This window comes from Cololabis saira, chromosome 22 (assembly GCF_033807715.1).
Source record: "Cololabis saira isolate AMF1-May2022 chromosome 22, fColSai1.1, whole genome shotgun sequence".
Lineage (NCBI taxonomy): Eukaryota > Metazoa > Chordata > Actinopteri > Beloniformes > Belonidae > Cololabis > Cololabis saira.
Window position 1 is genome coordinate 37227057 of NC_084608.1, and position 23880 is coordinate 37250936.

The following is a 23880-nucleotide window of genomic DNA, read 5'->3' on the forward strand; positions in this document are numbered from 1 at the left end:
CTTGCGTTAACTCACGTTTACTCACGTTAACTCACTTTAACTCACGTTAACTCGCGTTAACTCGCGTTTAACTCGCATTAACTCGCATTTAACTCGAGTTAACTCGCGTTAACTCGCGTTTAACTCACATTTAACTCGCGTTTAACTCACGTTTAACTCACGTTTAACTCACGTTTACTCACGTTTAACTCACGTTTAACTCACGTTAACTCACATTTAACTCACGTTTAACTCGCGTTTAACTCACGTTTAACTCACGTTTACTCACGTTTACTCACGTTTAACTCACGTTAACTCACATTTAACTCACGTTTAACTCGCGTTTAACTCACGTTTAACTCACGTTTACTCACGTTTAACTCACGTTTAACTCGCGTTTAACTCGCGTTTAACTCACGTTTACTCACGTTTAACTCACGTTAACTCACGTTAACTCACGTTTAACTCACGTTTAACTCGCGTTTAACTCACGTTTACTCACGTTTAACTCACGTTAACTCACGTTAACTCACATTTAACTCACGTTTAACTCGCGTTTAACTCACGTTTACTCACGTTAACTCACGTTTAACTCACGTTTAACTCGCGTTTAACTCGCGTTTAACTCACGTTTACTCACGTTTAACTCACGTTAACTCACGTTAACTCACGTTTAACTCACGTTAACTCACGTTTAACTCACGTTTAACTCACGTTTAACTCGCGTTAACTCACGTTAACTCACGTTTAACTCACGTTAACTCACGTTTAACTCACGTTTACTCACGTTTAACTCACGTTAACTCACGTTAACTCACGTTTAACTCACGTTTACTCACGTTTAACTCACGTTAACTCGCGTTTAACTCACGTTTAACTCACGTTTAACTCACGTTTAACTCGCGTTTAACTCACGTTTAACTCACGTTTACTCACGTTTAACTCACGTTTAACTCACGTTTAACTCACGTTTACTCACGTTTAACTCACGTTTAACTCACGTTTACTCACGTTTACTCACGTTAACTCAAGTTTAACTCACGTTTAACTCGAGTTTAACTCGCGTTTAACTCACGTTTAACTCACGTTAACTCACGTTAACTCGCGTTTAACTCACGTTAACTCACGTTTAACTCACGTTAACTCACGTTTAACTCACATTTAACTCACATTTAACTCACGTTAACTCACGTTTAACTCACATTTAACTCACATTTAACTCACGTTAACTCACGTTTAACTCACATTTAACTCACATTTAACTCACGTTAACTCACGTTTAACTCACATTTAACTCACGTTTAACTCACGTTAACTCGCGTTTAACTCGCGTTTAACTCACATTTACTCACGTTTAACTTGCGTTAACTCGTGTTTACTCATGTTTAACTCGCGTTTACTCACGTTTAACTTGCGTTAACTCACATTTACTCACGTTTAACTTGCGTTAACTCGTGTTTACTCATGTTTAACTCGCGTTTACTCACGTTTAACTTGCGTTAACTCACGTTTACTCACGTTAACTCACTTTAACTCACGTTAACTCGCGTTAACTCGCGTTTAACTCGCATTAACTCGCATTTAACTCGAGTTAACTCGCGTTAACTCGCGTTTAACTCACATTTAACTCGCGTTTAACTCACGTTTAACTCACGTTTAACTCACGTTTACTCACGTTTACTCACGTTTAACTCACGTTAACTCACATTTAACTCACGTTTAACTCGCGTTTAACTCACGTTTAACTCACGTTTAACTCACGTTTACTCACGTTTAACTCACGTTTACTCACGTTAACTCACGTTTAACTCACGTTTAACTCGCGTTTAACTCACGTTTAACTCACGTTTACTCACGTTTAACTCACGTTAACTCACGTTTACTCACGTTTAACTCACGTTAACTCACATTTAACTCACGTTTAACTCGCGTTTAACTCGCGTTTAACTCACGTTAACTCACGTTAACTCACGTTAACTCGCGTTTAACTCACGTTTAACTCACGTTTACTCACGTTTAACTCACGTTTAACTCACGTTTAACTCACGTTTACTCACGTTTAACTCACGTTTAACTCACGTTAACTCACGTTAACTCACGTTAACTCACGTTAACTCACGTTTAACTCGCGTTTAACTCACGTTTAACTCGCGTTTAACTCACGTTAACTCACGTTAACTCACGTTTAACTCGCGTTTAACTCACGTTTAACTCGCGTTTAACTCGTGTTAACTCACGTTAACTCACGTTAACTCACGTTTAACTCGCGTTTAACTCACGTTTAACTCGCGTTTAACTCGCGTTAACTCACGTTAACTCACGTTAACTCACGTTAACTCACGTTAACTCACGTTAACTCACGTTAACTCACGTTAACTCACGTTTAACTCACGTTTAACTCACGTTAACTCACATTTACTCACGTTTAACTTGCGTTAACTCGTGTTTACTCATGTTTAACTCGCGTTTACTCACGTTTAACTTGCGTTAACTCACATTTACTCACGTTTAACTTGCGTTAACTCGTGTTTACTCATGTTTAACTCGCGTTTACTCACGTTTAACTTGCGTTAACTCACGTTTACTCACGTTAACTCACTTTAACTCACGTTTAACTCGCGTTAACTCACGTTTAACTCGCGTTAACTCGCGTTAACTCGCGTTTAACTCGCATTAACTCGCATTTAACTCGAGTTAACTCGCGTTAACTCACGTTTAACTCGCGTTAACTCGCGTTAACTCGCGTTTAACTCGCATTAACTCGCATTTAACTCGAGTTAACTCGCGTTAACTCGCATTTAACTCACATTTAACTCGCGTTTAACTCACGTTTAACTCACGTTTAACTCACGTTTAACTCACGTTTAACTCACGTTAACTCACATTTAACTCACGTTTAACTCACGTTTACTCACGTTTAACTCACGTTAACTCACGTTAACTCACGTTAACTCACGTTTAACTCACGTTTACTCACGTTTAACTCGCGTTTAACTCACGTTTAACTCACGTTTACTCACGTTTAACTCACGTTAACTCGCGTTTAACTCACGTTAACTCACGTTTAACTCGCGTTTAACTCACGTTTAACTCACATTTAACTCACGTTTAACTCACATTTAACTCACGTTAACTCACGTTTAACTCACGTTTACTCACGTTTAACTCACGTTTAACTCACGTTTACTCACGTTTAACTCACGTTTAACTCACGTTTAACTCACGTTTAACTCACGTTTAACTCACGTTTACTCACGTTTAACTCACGTTAACTCGCGTTTAACTCACGTTAACTCGCGTTTAACTCGCGTTAACTCACGTTTAACTCACGTTAACTCACGTTTAACTCACGTTTAACTCGCGTTAACTCACGTTAACTCACGTTTAACTCACGTTAACTCACGTTTAACTCACGTTTACTCACGTTTAACTCACGTTAACTCACGTTAACTCACGTTTAACTCACGTTTACTCACGTTTAACTCACGTTAACTCGCGTTTAACTCACGTTTAACTCACATTTAACTCACGTTTAACTCGCGTTTAACTCACGTTTAACTCACGTTTACTCACGTTTAACTCACGTTTAACTCACGTTTAACTCACGTTTACTCACGTTTAACTCACGTTTAACTCACGTTTACTCACGTTTACTCACGTTAACTCAAGTTTAACTCACGTTTAACTCGAGTTTAACTCGCGTTTAACTCACGTTTAACTCACGTTAACTCACGTTAACTCGCGTTTAACTCACGTTAACTCACGTTTAACTCACGTTAACTCACGTTAACTCGCGTTTAACTCACGTTTAACTCGCGTTTAACTCGCGTTAACTCACGTTTAACTCACGTTAACTCACGTTTAACTCACGTTAACTCACGTTTAACTCACGTTTAACTCACGTTTAACTCACGTTTAACTCACGTTTACTCACGTTAACTCACGTTTAACTCACGTTTACTCACGTTAACTCACGTTTAACTCACGTTAACTCACGTTTAACTCACGTTTAACTCACGTTTAACTCACGTTTAACTCACGTTAACTCACGTTAACTCACGTTTAACTCACGTTAACTCACGTTAACTCACGTTAACTCACGTTAACTCACGTTTAACTCGCGTTTAACTCACGTTTAACTCGCGTTTAACTCACGTTAACTCACGTTAACTCACGTTTAACTCGCGTTTAACTCACGTTTAACTCGCGTTTAACTCACGTTTAACTCGCGTTAACTCACGTTAACTCACGTTAACTCACGTTAACTCACGTTAACTCACGTTAACTCACGTTAACTCACGTTTAACTCACGTTTAACTCACGTTAACTCACATTTACTCACGTTTAACTTGCGTTAACTCGTGTTTACTCATGTTTAACTCGCGTTTACTCACGTTTAACTTGCGTTAACTCACGTTTACTCACGTTAACTCACTTTAACTCACGTTTAACTCGCGTTAACTCACGTTTAACTCGCGTTAACTCGCGTTAACTCGCGTTTAACTCGCATTAACTCGCATTTAACTCGAGTTAACTCGCGTTAACTCGCATTTAACTCACATTTAACTCGCGTTTAACTCACGTTTAACTCACGTTTAACTCACGTTTACTCACGTTTAACTCGCGTTTAACTCGCATTAACTCGCATTTAACTCGAGTTAACTCACGTTAACTCACATTTAACTCACGTTTAACTCGCGTTTAACTCACGTTTAACTCACGTTTAACTCACGTTTACTCACGTTAACTCACGTTAACTCACGTTAACTCACGTTTAACTCACGTTAACTCACGTTAACTCACGTTTAACTCACGTTTACTCACGTTTAACTCACGTTAACTCACGTTAACTCACGTTTAACTCACGTTTACTCACGTTTAACTCGCGTTTAACTCACGTTTAACTCACGTTTACTCACGTTTAACTCACGTTAACTTGCGTTTAACTCACGTTAACTCACGTTTAACTCGCGTTTAACTCACGTTTAACTCACATTTAACTCACGTTTAACTCACATTTAACTCACGTTAACTCACGTTTAACTCACGTTTACTCACGTTTAACTCACGTTTACTCACGTTTAACTCACGTTAACTCGCGTTTAACTCGCGTTAACTCACGTTTAACTCACGTTAACTCACGTTTAACTCACGTTTAACTCACATTTAACTCACGTTTAACTCACGTTTAACTCACGTTTACTCACGTTTAACTCACGTTTAACTCACGTTTACTCACGTTTAACTCACGTTAACTCGCGTTTAACTCGCGTTAACTCACGTTTAACTCACGTTAACTCACGTTTAACTCACGTTTAACTCACATTTAACTCACGTTTAACTCACGTTTAACTCACGTTTACTCACGTTTAACTCACGTTTAACTCACGTTTACTCACGTTTAACTCACGTTAACTCGCGTTTAACTCGCGTTAACTCACGTTTAACTCACGTTAACTCACGTTTAACTCACGTTTAAATCACATTTAACTCACGTTTAACTCACGTTTAACTCACGTTTAACTCACGTTTACTCACGTTTAACTCACGTTAACTCACGTTAACTCACGTTTAACTCACGTTTAACTCACGTTTAACTCACGTTTACTCACGTTTAACTCACGTTTAACTCACGTTTACTCACGTTTACTCACGTTAACTCAAGTTTAACTCACGTTTAACTCGAGTTTAACTCGCGTTTAACTCACGTTTAACTCACGTTAACTCACGTTAACTCGCGTTTAACTCACGTTAACTCACGTTTAACTCACGTTAACTCACGTTTAACTCACATTTAACTCACATTTAACTCACGTTAACTCACGTTTAACTCACATTTAACTCACATTTAACTCACGTTAACTCACGTTTAACTCACATTTAACTCACATTTAACTCACGTTAACTCACGTTTAACTCACATTTAACTCACGTTTAACTCACGTTAACTCACGTTTAACTCGCGTTTAACTCACATTTACTCACGTTTAACTTGCGTTAACTCGTGTTTACTCATGTTTAACTCGCGTTTACTCACGTTTAACTTGCGTTAACTCACATTTACTCACGTTTAACTTGCGTTTAACTCACATTTACTCACGTTTAACTTGCGTTAACTCGTGTTTACTCATGTTTAACTCGCGTTTACTCACGTTTAACTTGCGTTAACTCACGTTTACTCACGTTAACTCACTTTAACTCACGTTAACTCGCGTTAACTCACGTTTAACTCACGTTTAACTCACGTTTACTCACGTTTAACTCACGTTAACTCACGTTAACTCACGTTTAACTCACGTTAACTCACGTTTAACTCACGTTTAACTCACGTTAACTCACGTTTAACTCACGTTTACTCACGTTTAACTCACGTTAACTCACGTTAACTCACGTTAACTCACGTTAACTCACGTTTAACTCACGTTAACTCACGTTAACTCACGTTAACTCGCGTTTAACTCGCGTTTAACTCACGTTTAACTCGCGTTTAACTCACGTTTAACTCACGTTTACTCACGTTTAACTCACGTTAACTCGCGTTTAACTCACGTTAACTCACGTTTAACTCGCGTTTAACTCACGTTTAACTCACATTTAACTCACGTTTAACTCACATTTAACTCACGTTAACTCACGTTTAACTCACGTTTACTCACGTTTAACTCACGTTTACTCACGTTTAACTCACGTTAACTCGCGTTTAACTCGCGTTAACTCACGTTAACTCACGTTTAACTCACGTTTAACTCACGTTTAACTTGCGTTAACTCACGTTTAACTCACGTTTACTCACGTTTAACTCACGTTTAACTCACGTTAACTCACGTTTAACTCGGGTTAACTCACGTTTAACTTGCGTTAACTCACGTTTAACTCACGTTTAACTCACATTTAACTCACGTTTAACTCACGTTTAACTCACGTTTACTCACGTTTAACTCACGTTTACTCACGTTTAACTCATGTTTAACTCGCGTTTACTCACGTTTAACTTGCGTTAACTCACGTTTACTCACGTTAACTCACTTTAACTCACGTTAACTCGCGTTAACTCACGTTTAACTCACGTTTAACTCACGTTTACTCACGTTTAACTCACGTTAACTCACGTTAACTCACGTTTAACTCACGTTAACTCACGTTTAACTCACGTTTAACTCACGTTTAACTCACGTTAACTCACGTTTAACTCACGTTTACTCACGTTTAACTCACGTTAACTCACGTTAACTCACGTTTAACTCACGTTTACTCACGTTTAACTCGCGTTTAACTCACGTTTAACTCACGTTTACTCACGTTTAACTCACGTTAACTCACGTTTAACTCACATTTAACTCACGTTTAACTCACATTTAACTCACGTTAACTCACGTTTAACTCACGTTTACTCACGTTTAACTCACGTTTACTCGCGTTTAACTCGCGTTAACTCGCGTTTAACTCGCGTTAACTCACGTTAACTCACGTTTAACTCACGTTTAACTCACGTTTAACTTGCGTTAACTCACGTTTAACTCACGTTTACTCACGTTTAACTCACGTTTAACTCACGTTAACTCACGTTTAACTCGGGTTAACTCACGTTTAACTTGCGTTAACTCACGTTTAACTCACGTTTAACTCACATTTAACTCACGTTTAACTCACGTTTAACTCACGTTTACTCACGTTTAACTCACGTTTACTCACGTTTAACTCACGTTTAACTCACGTTTACTCACGTTTAACTCACGTTAACTCACGTTAACTCACGTTTAACTCACGTTTACTCACGTTTAACTCACGTTAACTCGCGTTTAACTCACGTTTAACTCACATTTAACTCACGTTTAACTCGCGTTTAACTCACGTTTAACTCACGTTTACTCACGTTTAACTCACATTTAACTCACGTTTAACTCACGTTAACTCGCGTTTAACTCGCGTTTAACTCACATTTACTCACGTTTAACTTGCGTTAACTCGTGTTTACTCATGTTTAACTCGCGTTTACTCACGTTTAACTTGCGTTAACTCACATTTACTCACGTTTAACTTGCGTTTAACTCACATTTACTCACGTTTAACTTGCGTTAACTCGTGTTTACTCATGTTTAACTCGCGTTTACTCACGTTTAACTTGCGTTAACTCACATTTACTCACGTTTAACTTGCGTTAACTCGTGTTTACTCATGTTTAACTCGCGTTTACTCACGTTTAACTTGCGTTAACTCACATTTACTCACGTTTAACTTGCGTTAACTCACGTTTACTCACGTTAACTCACTTTAACTCACGTTAACTCGCGTTAACTCGCGTTTTACTCGCATTAACTCGCATTTAACTCGAGTTAACTCGCGTTAACTCGCGTTTAACTCACATTTAACTCGCGTTTAACTCACGTTTAACTCACGTTTACTCACGTTTAACTCACGTTTAACTCACGTTAACTCACATTTAACTCACGTTTAACTCGCGTTTAACTCACGTTTAACTCACGTTTACTCACGTTTAACTCACGTTAACTCACGTTTACTCACGTTTAACTCACGTTAACTCACATTTAACTCACATTTAACTCACGTTAACTCACGTTTAACTCACATTTAACTCACATTTAACTCACGTTAACTCACGTTTAACTCACATTTAACTCACATTTAACTCACGTTAACTCACGTTTAACTCACATTTAACTCACGTTTAACTCACGTTAACTCGCGTTTAACTCGCGTTTAACTCACATTTACTCACGTTTAACTTGCGTGAACTCGTGTTTACTCATGTTTAACTCGCGTTTACTCACGTTTAACTTGCGTTAACTCACATTTACTCACGTTTAACTTGCGTTTAACTCACATTTACTCACGTTTAACTTGCGTTAACTCGTGTTTACTCATGTTTAACTCGCGTTTACTCACGTTTAACTTGCGTTAACTCACGTTTACTCACGTTAACTCACTTTAACTCACGTTAACTCGCGTTAACTCGCGTTTAACTCGCATTAACTCGCATTTAACTCGAGTTAACTCGCGTTTAACTCACGTTAACTCACGTTTACTCACGTTTACTCACGTTTAACTCACGTTAACTCACGTTAACTCACGTTTAACTCACGTTAACTCACGTTTAACTCACGTTTACTCACGTTTAACTCACGTTAACTCACGTTAACTCACGTTTAACTCACGTTTACTCACGTTTAACTCACGTTAACTCGCGTTTAACTCACGTTTAACTCACATTTAACTCACGTTTAACTCGCGTTTAACTCACGTTTAACTCACGTTTACTCACGTTTAACTCACGTTTAACTCACGTTTAACTCACGTTTACTCACGTTTAACTCACGTTTAACTCACGTTTACTCACGTTTACTCACGTTAACTCAAGTTTAACTCACGTTTAACTCGAGTTTAACTCGCGTTTAACTCACGTTTAACTCACGTTAACTCACGTTAACTCGCGTTTAACTCACGTTAACTCACGTTTAACTCACGTTAACTCACGTTAACTCACGTTAACTCGCGTTTAACTCACGTTTAACTCACGTTTACTCACGTTTAACTCACGTTAACTCACGTTAACTCACGTTTAACTCACGTTTACTCACGTTTAACTCACGTTAACTCGCGTTTAACTCACGTTTAACTCACATTTAACTCACGTTTAACTCGCGTTTAACTCACGTTTAACTCACGTTTACTCACGTTTAACTCACGTTTAACTCACGTTTAACTCACGTTTACTCACGTTTAACTCACGTTTAACTCACGTTTACTCACGTTTACTCACGTTAACTCAAGTTTAACTCACGTTTAACTCGAGTTTAACTCGCGTTTAACTCACGTTTAACTCACGTTAACTCACGTTAACTCGCGTTTAACTCACGTTAACTCACGTTTAACTCACGTTAACTCACGTTTAACTCACGTTAACTCACGTTTAACTCACGTTAACTCACGTTAACTCACGTTAACTCGCGTTTAACTCACGTTTAACTCGCGTTTAACTCGCGTTAACTCACGTTTAACTCACGTTAACTCACGTTTAACTCACGTTTAACTCACGTTTAACTCACGTTTAACTCGCGTTAACTCACGTTTAACTCACGTTTACTCACGTTTAACTCACGTTTAACTCACGTTTAACTCACGTTTAACTCACGTTAACTCGCGTTTACTCACGTTTAACTTGCGTTAACTCATGTTTACTCACGTTAACTCACTTTAACTCACGTTTAACTCGCGTTAACTCACGTTTAACTCGCGTTAACTCGCGTTAACTCGCGTTTAACTCGCATTAACTCGCATTTAACTCGAGTTAACTCGCGTTAACTCGCATTTAACTCACATTTAACTCGCGTTTAACTCACGTTTAACTCACGTTTACTCACGTTTAACTCACGTTTAACTCACGTTAACTCACATTTAACTCACGTTTAACTCGCGTTTAACTCACGTTTAACTCACGTTTACTCACGTTTAACTCACGTTAACTCACGTTTACTCACGTTTAACTCACGTTAACTCACATTTAACTCACGTTTAACTCGCGTTTAACTCACGTTAACTCACGTTTACTCACGTTTACTCACGTTTAACTCACGTTAACTCACGTTTAACTCGCGTTTAACTCACGTTTAACTCACATTTAACTCACATTTAACTCACGTTAACTCACGTTTAACTCACGTTTACTCACGTTTAACTCACGTTTACTCACGTTTAACTCACGTTAACTCACGTTTAACTCGCGTTAACTCACGTTAACTCACGTTTAACTCACGTTTAACTCACGTTTAACTTGCGTTAACTCACGTTTAACTCACGTTTACTCACGTTTAACTCACGTTTAACTCACGTTAACTCACGTTTAACTCGGGTTAACTCACGTTTAACTTGCGTTAACTCACGTTTAACTCACGTTTAACTCACGTTTACTCACGTTTAACTCACGTTAACTCACGTTAACTCACGTTTAACTCACGTTTACTCACGTTTAACTCACGTTAACTCGCGTTTAACTCACGTTTAACTCACATTTAACTCACGTTTAACTCGCGTTTAACTCACGTTTAACTCACGTTTACTCACGTTTAACTCACATTTAACTCACGTTTAACTCACGTTAACTCGCGTTTAACTCGCGTTTAACTCACATTTACTCACGTTTAACTTGCGTTAACTCGTGTTTACTCATGTTTAACTCGCGTTTACTCACGTTTAACTTGCGTTAACTCACATTTACTCACGTTTAACTTGCGTTTAACTCACATTTACTCACGTTTAACTTGCGTTAACTCGTGTTTACTCATGTTTAACTCGCGTTTACTCACGTTTAACTTGCGTTAACTCACATTTACTCACGTTTAACTTGCGTTAACTCACGTTTACTCACGTTAACTCACTTTAACTCACGTTAACTCGCGTTTAACTCGCATTAACTCGCATTTAACTCGAGTTAACTCGCGTTAACTCGCGTTTAACTCACATTTAACTCGCGTTTAACTCACGTTTAACTCACGTTTAACTCACGTTTACTCACGTTTAACTCACGTTTAACTCACGTTAACTCACATTTAACTCACGTTTAACTCGCGTTTAACTCACGTTTAACTCACGTTTACTCACGTTTAACTCACGTTAACTCACGTTTACTCACGTTTAACTCACGTTAACTCACATTTAACTCACATTTAACTCACGTTAACTCACGTTTAACTCACATTTAACTCACATTTAACTCACGTTAACTCACGTTTAACTCACATTTAACTCACGTTTAACTCACGTTTACTCACGTTTAACTCACGTTAACTCACGTTTACTCACGTTTAACTCACGTTAACTCACATTTAACTCACATTTAACTCACGTTAACTCACGTTAACTCACGTTTAACTCACATTTAACTCACGTTTAACTCACGTTAACTCGCGTTTAACTCGCGTTTAACTCACATTTACTCACGTTTAACTTGCGTGAACTCGTGTTTACTCATGTTTAACTCGCGTTTACTCACGTTTAACTTGCGTTAACTCACATTTACTCACGTTTAACTTGCGTTTAACTCACATTTACTCACGTTTAACTTGCGTTAACTCGTGTTTACTCATGTTTAACTCGCGTTTACTCACGTTTAACTTGCGTTAACTCACGTTTACTCACGTTAACTCACTTTAACTCACGTTAACTCGCGTTAACTCGCGTTTAACTCGCATTAACTCGCATTTAACTCGAGTTAACTCGCGTTAACTCACGTTTAACTCACGTTTAACTCGCGTTTAACTCGCGTTTAACTCACGTTTACTCACGTTTAACTCACGTTAACTCACGTTAACTCAGGTTTAACTCACGTTTAACTCACGTTTAACTCGCGTTAACTCACGTTAACTCACGTTTAACTCACGTTAACTCACGTTTAACTCACGTTTACTCACGTTTAACTCACGTTAACTCACGTTAACTCACGTTTAACTCACGTTTACTCACGTTTAACTCACGTTAACTCGCGTTTAACTCACGTTTAACTCACATTTAACTCACGTTTAACTCGCGTTTAACTCACGTTTAACTCACGTTTACTCACGTTTAACTCACGTTAACTCACGTTTAACTCACGTTTAACTCACGTTAACTCACGTTTAACTCACGTTTACTCACGTTTAACTCACGTTAACTCACGTTAACTCACGTTAACTCGCGTTTAACTCGCGTTTAACTCACGTTTAACTCGCGTTTAACTCACGTTTAACTCACGTTTACTCACGTTTAACTCACGTTAACTCGCGTTTAACTCACGTTAACTCACGTTTAACTCGCGTTTAACTCACGTTTAACTCACATTTAACTCACGTTTAACTCACATTTAACTCACGTTAACTCACGTTTAACTCACGTTTACTCACGTTTAACTCACGTTTACTCACGTTTAACTCACGTTAACTCGCGTTTAACTCGCGTTAACTCACGTTAACTCACGTTTAACTCACGTTTAACTCACGTTTAACTTGCGTTAACTCACGTTTAACTCACGTTTACTCACGTTTAACTCACGTTTAACTCACGTTAACTCACGTTTAACTCGGGTTAACTCACGTTTAACTTGCGTTAACTCACGTTTAACTCACGTTTAACTCACATTTAACTCACGTTTAACTCACGTTTACTCACGTTTAACTCACGTTTACTCACGTTTAACTCATGTTTAACTCGCGTTTACTCACGTTTAACTTGCGTTAACTCACGTTTACTCACGTTAACTCACTTTAACTCACGTTAACTCGCGTTAACTCACGTTTAACTCACGTTTAACTCACGTTTACTCACGTTTAACTCACGTTAACTCACGTTAACTCACGTTTAACTCACGTTAACTCACGTTTAACTCACGTTTAACTCACGTTTAACTCACGTTAACTCACGTTAACTCACGTTTAACTCACGTTTACTCACGTTTAACTCGCGTTTAACTCACGTTTAACTCACGTTTACTCACGTTTAACTCACGTTAACTCGCGTTTAACTCACGTTAACTCACTTTTAACTCGCGTTTAACTCACGTTTAACTCACATTTAACTCACGTTTAACTCACATTTAACTCACGTTAACTCACGTTTAACTCACGTTTACTCACGTTTAACTCACGTTTACTCACGTTTAACTCACGTTAACTCGCGTTTAACTCGCGTTAACTCACGTTAACTCACGTTTAACTCACGTTTAACTCACGTTTAACTTGCGTTAACTCACGTTTAACTCACGTTTACTCACGTTTAACTCACGTTTAACTCACGTTAACTCACGTTTAACTCGGGTTAACTCACGTTTAACTTGCGTTAACTCACGTTTAACTCACGTTTAACTCACATTTAACTCACGTTTAACTCACGTTTAACTCACGTTTACTCACGTTTAACTCACGTTTACTCACGTTTAACTCACGTTTAACTCACGTTTACTCACGTTTAACTCACGTTAACTCACGTTAACTCACGTTTAACTCACGTTTACTCACGTTTAACTCACGTTAACTCGCGTTTAACTCACGTTTAACTCACATTTAACTCACGTTTAACTCGCGTTTAACTCACGTTTAACTCACGTTTACTCACGTTTAACTCACATTTAACTCACGTTTAACTCACGTTAACTCGCGTTTAACTCGCGTTTAACTCACATTTACTCACGTTTAACTTGCGTTAACTCGTGTTTACTCATGTTTAACTCGCGTTTACTCACGTTTAACTTGCGTTAACTCACATTTACTCACGTTTAACTTGCGTTTAACTCACATTTACTCACGTTTAACTTGCGTTAACTCGTGTTTACTCATGTTTAACTCGCGTTTACTCACGTTTAACTTGCGTTAACTCACATTTACTCACGTTTAACTTGCGTTAACTCGTGTTTACTCATGTTTAACTCGCGTTTACTCACGTTTAACTTGCGTTAACTCACATTTACTCACGTTTAACTTGCGTTAACTCACGTTTACTCACGTTAACTCACTTTAACTCACGTTAACTCGCGTTAACTCGCGTTTTACTCGCATTAACTCGCATTTAACTCGAGTTAACTCGCGTTAACTCGCGTTTAACTCACATTTAACTCGCGTTTAACTCACGTTTAACTCACGTTTAACTCACGTTTACTCACGTTTAACTCACGTTTAACTCACGTTAACTCACATTTAACTCACGTTTAACTCGCGTTTAACTCACGTTTAACTCACGTTTACTCACGTTTAACTCACGTTAACTCACGTTTACTCACGTTTAACTCACGTTAACTCACATTTAACTCACATTTAACTCACGTTAACTCACGTTTAACTCACATTTAACTCACATTTAACTCACGTTAACTCACGTTTAACTCACATTTAACTCACATTTAACTCACGTTAACTCACGTTTAACTCACATTTAACTCACGTTTAACTCACGTTAACTCGCGTTTAACTCGCGTTTAACTCGCATTAACTCGCATTTAACTCGAGTTAACTCGCGTTAACTCGCGTTTAACTCACATTTAACTCGCGTTTAACTCACGTTTAACTCACGTTTAACTCACGTTTACTCACGTTTAACTCACGTTTAACTCACGTTAACTCACATTTAACTCACGTTTAACTCGCGTTTAACTCACGTTTAACTCACGTTTACTCACGTTTAACTCACGTTAACTCACGTTTACTCACGTTTAACTCACGTTAACTCACATTTAACTCACATTTAACTCACGTTAACTCACGTTTAACTCACATTTAACTCACATTTAACTCACGTTAACTCACGTTTAACTCACATTTAACTCACGTTTAACTCACGTTTACTCACGTTTAACTCACGTTAACTCACGTTTACTCACGTTTAACTCACGTTAACTCACATTTAACTCACATTTAACTCACGTTAACTCACGTTAACTCACGTTTAACTCACATTTAACTCACGTTTAACTCACGTTAACTCGCGTTTAACTCGCGTTTAACTCACATTTACTCACGTTTAACTTGCGTGAACTCGTGTTTACTCATGTTTAACTCGCGTTTACTCACGTTTAACTTGCGTTAACTCACATTTACTCACGTTTAACTTGCGTTTAACTCACATTTACTCACGTTTAACTTGCGTTAACTCGTGTTTACTCATGTTTAACTCGCGTTTACTCACGTTTAACTTGCGTTAACTCACGTTTACTCACGTTAACTCACTTTAACTCACGTTAACTCGCGTTAACTCGCGTTTAACTCGCATTAACTCGCATTTAACTCGAGTTAACTCGCGTTAACTCACGTTTAACTCACGTTTAACTCGCGTTTAACTCGCGTTTAACTCACGTTTACTCACGTTTAACTCACGTTAACTCACGTTAACTCACGTTTAACTCACGTTTAACTCACGTTTAACTCGCGTTAACTCACGTTAACTCACGTTTAACTCACGTTAACTCACATTTAACTCACGTTTAACTCGCGTTTAACTCACGTTTAACTCACGTTTACTCACGTTTAACTCACGTTTAACTCACGTTTAACTCACGTTTACTCACGTTTAACTCACGTTTAACTCACGTTTACTCACGTTTACTCACGTTAACTCAAGTTTAACTCACGTTTAACTCGAGTTTAACTCGCGTTTAACTCACGTTTAACTCACGTTAACTCACGTTAACTCGCGTTTAACTCACGTTAACTCACGTTTAACTCACGTTAACTCACGTTAACTCACGTTAACTCGCGTTTAACTCACGTTTAACTCACGTTTACTCACGTTTAACTCACGTTAACTCACGTTAACTCACGTTTAACTCACGTTTACTCACGTTTAACTCACGTTAACTCGCGTTTAACTCACGTTTAACTCACATTTAACTCACGTTTAACTCGCGTTTAACTCACGTTTAACTCACGTTTACTCACGTTAACTCAAGTTTAACTCACGTTTAACTCGAGTTTAACTCGCGTTTAACTCACGTTTAACTCACGTTTAACTCACGTTTACTCACGTTTACTCACGTTAACTCAAGTTTAACTCACGTTTAACTCGAGTTTAACTCGCGTTTAACTCACGTTTAACTCACGTTAACTCACGTTAACTCGCGTTTAACTCACGTTAACTCACGTTTAACTCACGTTAACTCACGTTTAACGCACGTTAACTCACGTTTAACTCACGTTAACTCACGTTAACTCACGTTAACTCGCGTTTAACTCACGTTTAACTCGCGTTTAACTCGCGTTAACTCACGTTTAACTCACGTTAACTCACGTTTAACTCACGTTTAACTCACGTTTAACTCACGTTTAACTCGCGTTAACTCACGTTTAACTTGCGTTAACTCACGTTTAACTCACGTTTACTCACGTTTAACTCACGTTTAACTCACGTTTAACTCACGTTTAACTCACGTTAACTCACGTTTAACTCACGTTTAACTCACGTTAACTCACGTTTAACTCACGTTTAACTCACGTTTAACTCACGTTTAACTCGCGTTAACTCACGTTTAACTTGCGTTAACTCACGTTTAACTCACGTTTACTCACGTTTAACTCACGTTTAACTCACGTTTACTCACGTTTAACTCACGTTTAACTCACGTTTACTCACGTTAACTCACGTTTAACTCACGTTAACTCACATTTACTCACGTTTAACTTGCGTTAACTCGTGTTTACTCATGTTTAACTCGCGTTTACTCACGTTTAACTTGCGTTAACTCACGTTTACTCACGTTAACTCACTTTAACTCACGTTTAACTCGCGTTAACTCACGTTTAACTCGCGTTAACTCGCGTTAACTCGCGTTTAACTCGCATTAACTCGCATTTAACTCGAGTTAACTCGCGTTAACTCGCATTTAACTCACATTTAACTCGCGTTTAACTCACGTTTAACTCACGTTTAACTCACGTTTACTCACGTTTAACTCACGTTTAACTCACGTTAACTCACATTTAACTCACGTTTAACTCGCGTTTAACTCACGTTTAACTCACGTTTACTCACGTTTAACTCACGTTAACTCACGTTTACTCACGTTTAACTCACGTTAACTCACATTTAACTCACGTTTAACTCGCGTTTAACTCACGTTAACTCACGTTTACTCACGTTTACTCACGTTTAACTCACGTTAACTCACATTTAACTCACGTTTAACTCGCGTTTAACTCACGTTTAACTCACGTTTAACTCACGTTTACTCACGTTTAACTCACGTTAACTCACGTTAACTCACGTTTAACTCACGTTAACTCACGTTTAACTCACGTTTACTCACGTTTAACTCACGTTAACTCACGTTTACTCACGTTTAACTCACGTTAACTCACGTTTAACTCACGTTAACTCACGTTAACTCACGTTAACTCACGTTAACTCACGTTTAACTCGCGTTTAACTCACGTTTAACTCGCGTTTAACTCACGTTTAACTCACGTTAACTCACGTTAACTCACGTTAACTCACGTTTAACTCACATTTAACTCACATTTAACTCACGTTAACTCACGTTTAACTCACATTTAACTCACGTTAACTCACGTTTAACTCACATTTAACTCACATTTAACTCACGTTAACTCACGTTTAACTCACATTTAACTCACGTTTAACTCACGTTAACTCGCGTTTAACTCGCGTTTAACTCACATTTACTCACGTTTAACTTGCGTTAACTCGTGTTTACTCATGTTTAACTCGCGTTTACTCACGTTTAACTTGCGTTAACTCACATTTACTCACGTTTAACTTGCGTTTAACTCACATTTACTCACGTTTAACTCGCGTTAACTCGCGTTTAACTCACATTTAACTCGCGTTTAACTCACGTTTAACTCACGTTTAACTCACGTTTACTCACGTTTAACTCACGTTTAACTCACGTTAACTCACATTTAACTCACGTTTAACTCGCGTTTAACTCACGTTTAACTCACGTTTACTCACGTTTAACTCACGTTTACTCACGTTTAACTCACGTTAACTCACATTTAACTCACGTTTAACTCGCGTTTAACTCACGTTTAACTCACGTTTACTCACGTTTACTCACGTTTAACTCACGTTAACTCACATTTAACTCACGTTTAACTCGCGTTTAACTCACGTTTAACTCACGTTTACTCACGTTTAACTCACGTTTACTCACGTTAACTCACGTTTAACTCACGTTTAACTCGCGTTTAACTCGCGTTTAACTCACGTTTACTCACGTTTAACTCACGTTTAACTCACGTTTAACTCGCGTTAACTCACGTTAACTCACGTTTAACTCACGTTAACTCACGTTTAACTCACGTTTACTCACGTTTAACTCACGTTAACTCACGTTAACTCACGTTTAACTCACGTTTACTCACGTTTAACTCACGTTAACTCGCGTTTAACTCACGTTTAACTCACATTTAACTCACGTTTAACTCGCGTTTAACTCACGTTTAACTCACGTTTACTCACGTTTAACTCACGTTTAACTCACGTTTACTCACGTTTAACTCACGTTTAACTCACGTTTACTCACGTTTACTCACGTTAACTCAAGTTTAACTCACGTTTAACTCGAGTTTAACTCGCGTTTAACTCACGTTTAACTCGCGTTTAACTCGCGTTAACTCACGTTTAACTCACGTTAACTCACGTTTAACTCGCGTTAACTCACGTTTAACTTGCGTTAACTCACGTTTAACTCACGTTTACTCACGTTTAACTCACGTTTAACTCACGTTTACTCACGTTAACTCACGTTTAACTCACGTTAACTCACATTTACTCACGTTTAACTTGCGTTAACTCGTGTTTACTCATGTTTAACTCGCGTTTACTCACGTTTAACTCACGTTTAACTCACGTTTAACTCACGTTTACTCACGTTTAACTCACGTTTACTCACGTTAACTCACTTTAACTCACGTTTAACTCGCGTTAACTCACGTTTAACTCGCGTTAACTCGCGTTAACTCGCGTTTAACTCGCATTAACTCGCATTTAACTCGAGTTAACTCGCGTTAACTCGCATTTAACTCACATTTAACTCGCGTTTAACTCACGTTTAACTCACGTTTAACTCACGTTTACTCACGTTTAACTCACGTTTAACTCACGTTAACTCACATTTAACTCACGTTTAACTCGCGTTTAACTCACGTTTAACTCACGTTTACTCACGTTTAACTCACGTTAACTCACGTTTACTCACGTTTAACTCACGTTAACTCACATTTAACTCACGTTTAACTCGCGTTTAACTCACGTTAACTCACGTTTACTCACGTTTACTCACGTTTAACTCACGTTAACTCACATTTAACTCACGTTTAACTCGCGTTTAACTCACGTTTAACTCACGTTTAACTCACGTTTACTCACGTTTAACTCACGTTAACTCGCGTTTAACTCACGTTTAACTCACATTTAACTCACGTTTAACTCGCGTTTAACTCACGTTTAACTCACGTTTACTCACGTTTAACTCACGTTTAACTCACGTTTACTCACGTTAACTCAAGTTTAACTCACGTTTAACTCGAGTTTAACTCGCGTTTAACTCACGTTTAACTCGCGTTTAACTCGCGTTAACTCACGTTTAACTCACGTTTAACTCGCGTTTAACTCACGTTTAACTCACGTTTACTCACGTTTAACTCACGTTTAACTCACGTTTAACTCGCGTTAACTCACGTTTAACTTGCGTTAACTCACGTTTAACTCACGTTTACTCACGTTTAACTCACGTTTAACTCACGTTTAACTCGCGTTTAACTCACGTTTAACTCACGTTTACTCACGTTTAACTCACGTTAACTCACGTTTACTCACGTTTAACTCACGTTAACTCACATTTAACTCGCGTTATCTCACGTTTAACTCACGTTAACTCACGTTTAACTCACGTTTAACTCACGTTAACTCACGTTTAACTCACATTTAACTCACGTTTAACTCACGTTAACTCGCGTTTAACTCGCGTTTAACTCACATTTACTCACGTTTAACTTGCGTTAACTCGTGTTTACTCATGTTTAACTCGCGTTTACTCACGTTTAACTTGCGTTAACTCACGTTAACTCACGTTTAACTCACGTTTAACTCGCGTTAACTCACGTTAACTCACGTTTAACTCACGTTAACTCACGTTTAACTCACGTTTACTCACGTTTAACTCACGTTAACTCACGTTAACTCACGTTTAACTCACGTTTACTCACGTTTAACTCACGTTAACTCGCGTTTAACTCACGTTTAACTCACATTTAACTCACGTTTAACTCGCGTTTAACTCACGTTTAACTCACGTTTACTCACGTTTAACTCACGTTTAACTCACGTTTACTCACGTTTACTCACGTTAACTCAAGTTTAACTCACGTTTAACTCGAGTTTAACTCGCGTTTAACTTGCGTTAACTCGCGTTTAACTCACGTTTAACTCACGTTTACTCACGTTTAACTCACGTTAACTCACGTTTACTCACGTTTAACTCACGTTAACTCACATTTAACTCACGTTTAACTCGCGTTTAACTCACGTTTAACTCACGTTTAACTCACATTTAACTCACGTTTAACTCGCGTTTAACTCACGTTTAACTCACGTTTACTCACGTTTAACTCACGTTTAACTCACGTTTACTCACGTTTAACTCACGTTTAACTCACGTTTACTCACGTTAACTCAAGTTTAACTCACGTTTAACTCGAGTTTAACTCGCGTTTAACTCACGTTTAACTCGCGTTTAACTCGCGTTAACTCACGTTTAACTCACGTTAACTCACGTTTAACTCACGTTTAACTCACGTTTAACTCACGTTTAACTCGCGTTATCTCACGTTTTACTCACGTTAACTCACGTTTAACTCACGTTAACTCACGTTTAACGCACGTTAACTCACGTTTAACTCACGTTTAACTCACGTTAACTCACGTTTAACTCACGTTTAACTCACGTTTAACTCACGTTTAACTCGCGTTAACTCACGTTTAACTTGCGTTAACTCACGTTTAACTCACGTTTACTCACGTTTAACTCACGTTTAACTCACGTTTAACTCACGTTTACTCACGTTTAACTCACGTTTAACTCACGTTTACTCACGTTAACTCACGTTTAACTCACGTTTAACTCACGTTTAACTCACGTTTAACTCACGTTTAACTCACGTTTAACTCGCGTTAACTCACGTTTAACTTGCGTTAACTCACGTTTAACTCACGTTTACTCACGTTTAACTCACGTTTAACTCACGTTTAACTCACGTTTAACTCACGTTAACTCACGTTTAACTCACGTTTAACTCACGTTAACTCACGTTTAACTCGCGTTAACTCACGTTAACTCGCGTTTAACTCGCGTTTAACTCACATTTACTCACGTTTAACTCACGTTTAACTCACGTTTAACTCGCGTTTACTCACGTTTAACTTGCGTTAACTCACGTTTACTCACGTTAACTCACTTTAACTCACGTTTAACTCGCGTTAACTCACGTTTAACTCGCGTTAACTCGCGTTAACTCGCGTTTAACTCGCATTAACTCGCATTTAACTCGAGTTAACTCGCGTTAACTCGCATTTAACTCACATTTAACTCGCGTTTAACTCACGTTTAACTCACGTTTAACTCAGGTTTACTCACGTTTAACTCACGTTTAACTCACGTTAACTCACATTTAACTCACGTTTAACTCGCGTTTAACTCACGTTTAACTCACGTTTACTCACGTTTAACTCACGTTAACTCACGTTTACTCACGTTTAACTCACGTTAACTCACATTTAACTCGCGTTATCTCACGTTTAACTCACGTTAACTCACGTTTAACTCACGTTTAACTCACGTTAACTCACGTTTAACTCACATTTAACTCACGTTTAACTCACGTTAACTCGCGTTTAACTCGCGTTTAACTCACATTTACTCACGTTTAACTTGCGTTAACTCGTGTTTACTCATGTTTAACTCGCGTTTACTCACGTTTAACTTGCGTTAACTCACATTTACTCACGTTTAACTTGCGTTTAACTCACATTTACTCACGTTTAACTTGCGTTAACTCGTGTTTACTCACGTTTAACTTGCGTTAACTCACGTTTACTCACGTTAACTCACTTTAACTCACGTTAACTCGCGTTAACTCGCGTTTAACTCGCATTAACTCGCATTTAACTCGAGTTAACTCGCGTTAACTCGCGTTTAACTCACATTTAACTCGCGTTTAACTCACGTTTAACTCACGTTTACTCACGTTTAACTCACGTTTAACTCACGTTAACTCACATTTAACTCACGTTTACTCACGTTTAACTCACGTTTAACTCACGTTAACTCAAGTTTAACTCACGTTTAACTCGAGTTTAACTCGCGTTTAACTCACGTTTAACTCGCGTTTAACTCGCGTTAACTCACGTTTAACTCACGTTAACTCACGTTTAACTCACGTTTAACTCACGTTTAACTCACGTTTAACTCGCGTTATCTCACGTTTAACTCGCGTTAACTCACGTTTAACTCACGTTTACTCACGTTTAACTCACGTTTAACTCACGTTTAACTCACGTTTAACTCACGTTAACTCACGTTTAACTCACGTTTAACTCACGTTAACTCACGTTTAACTCACGTTTAACTCGCGTTAACTCACGTTTAACTTGCGTTAACTCACGTTTAACTCACGTTTACTCACGTTTAACTCACGTTTAACTCACGTTTAACTCACGTTTACTCACGTTTAACTCACGTTTAACTCACGTTTACTCACGTTAACTCACGTTTAACTCACGTTAACTCACGTTAACTCACGTTTAACTCACGTTTAACTCACGTTAACTCACGTTTAACTCACGTTTAACTCACGTTAACTCACGTTAACTCACGTTAACTCACGTTAACTCACGTTTAACTCGCGTTTAACTCGCGTTTAACTCACGTTTAACTCACGTTAACTCACGTTAACTCACGTTAACTCACGTTTAACTCACGTTAACTCACATTTACTCACGTTTAACTTGCGTTAACTCGTGTTTACTCATGTTTAACTCGCGTTTACTCACGTTTAACTTGCGTTAACTCACATTTACTCACGTTTAACTTGCGTTAACTCGTGTTTACTCATGTTTAACTCGCGTTTACTCACGTTTAACTTGCGTTAACTCACGTTTACTCACGTTAACTCACTTTAACTCACGTTTAACTCGCGTTAACTCACGTTTAACTCGCGTTAACTCGCGTTAACTCGCGTTTAACTCGCATTAACTCGCATTTAACTCGAGTTAACTCGCGTTAACTCGCATTTAACTCACATTTAACTCGCGTTTAACTCACGTTTAACTCACGTTTAACTCACGTTTACTCACGTTTAACTCACGTTTAACTCACGTTAACTCACATTTAACTCACGTTTAACTCGC

The 23880-nt window shown here is 38.3% G+C and overlaps 1 protein-coding gene across 2 annotated transcripts in view; it reads right to left on the minus strand.

The window, feature by feature from the left end:
* steap2 (STEAP family member 2, metalloreductase) overlaps window positions 1–23880 on the minus strand; it is a 74692-nt gene that overhangs the window by 3142 nt on the left and 47670 nt on the right. The window lies entirely within an intron of this gene.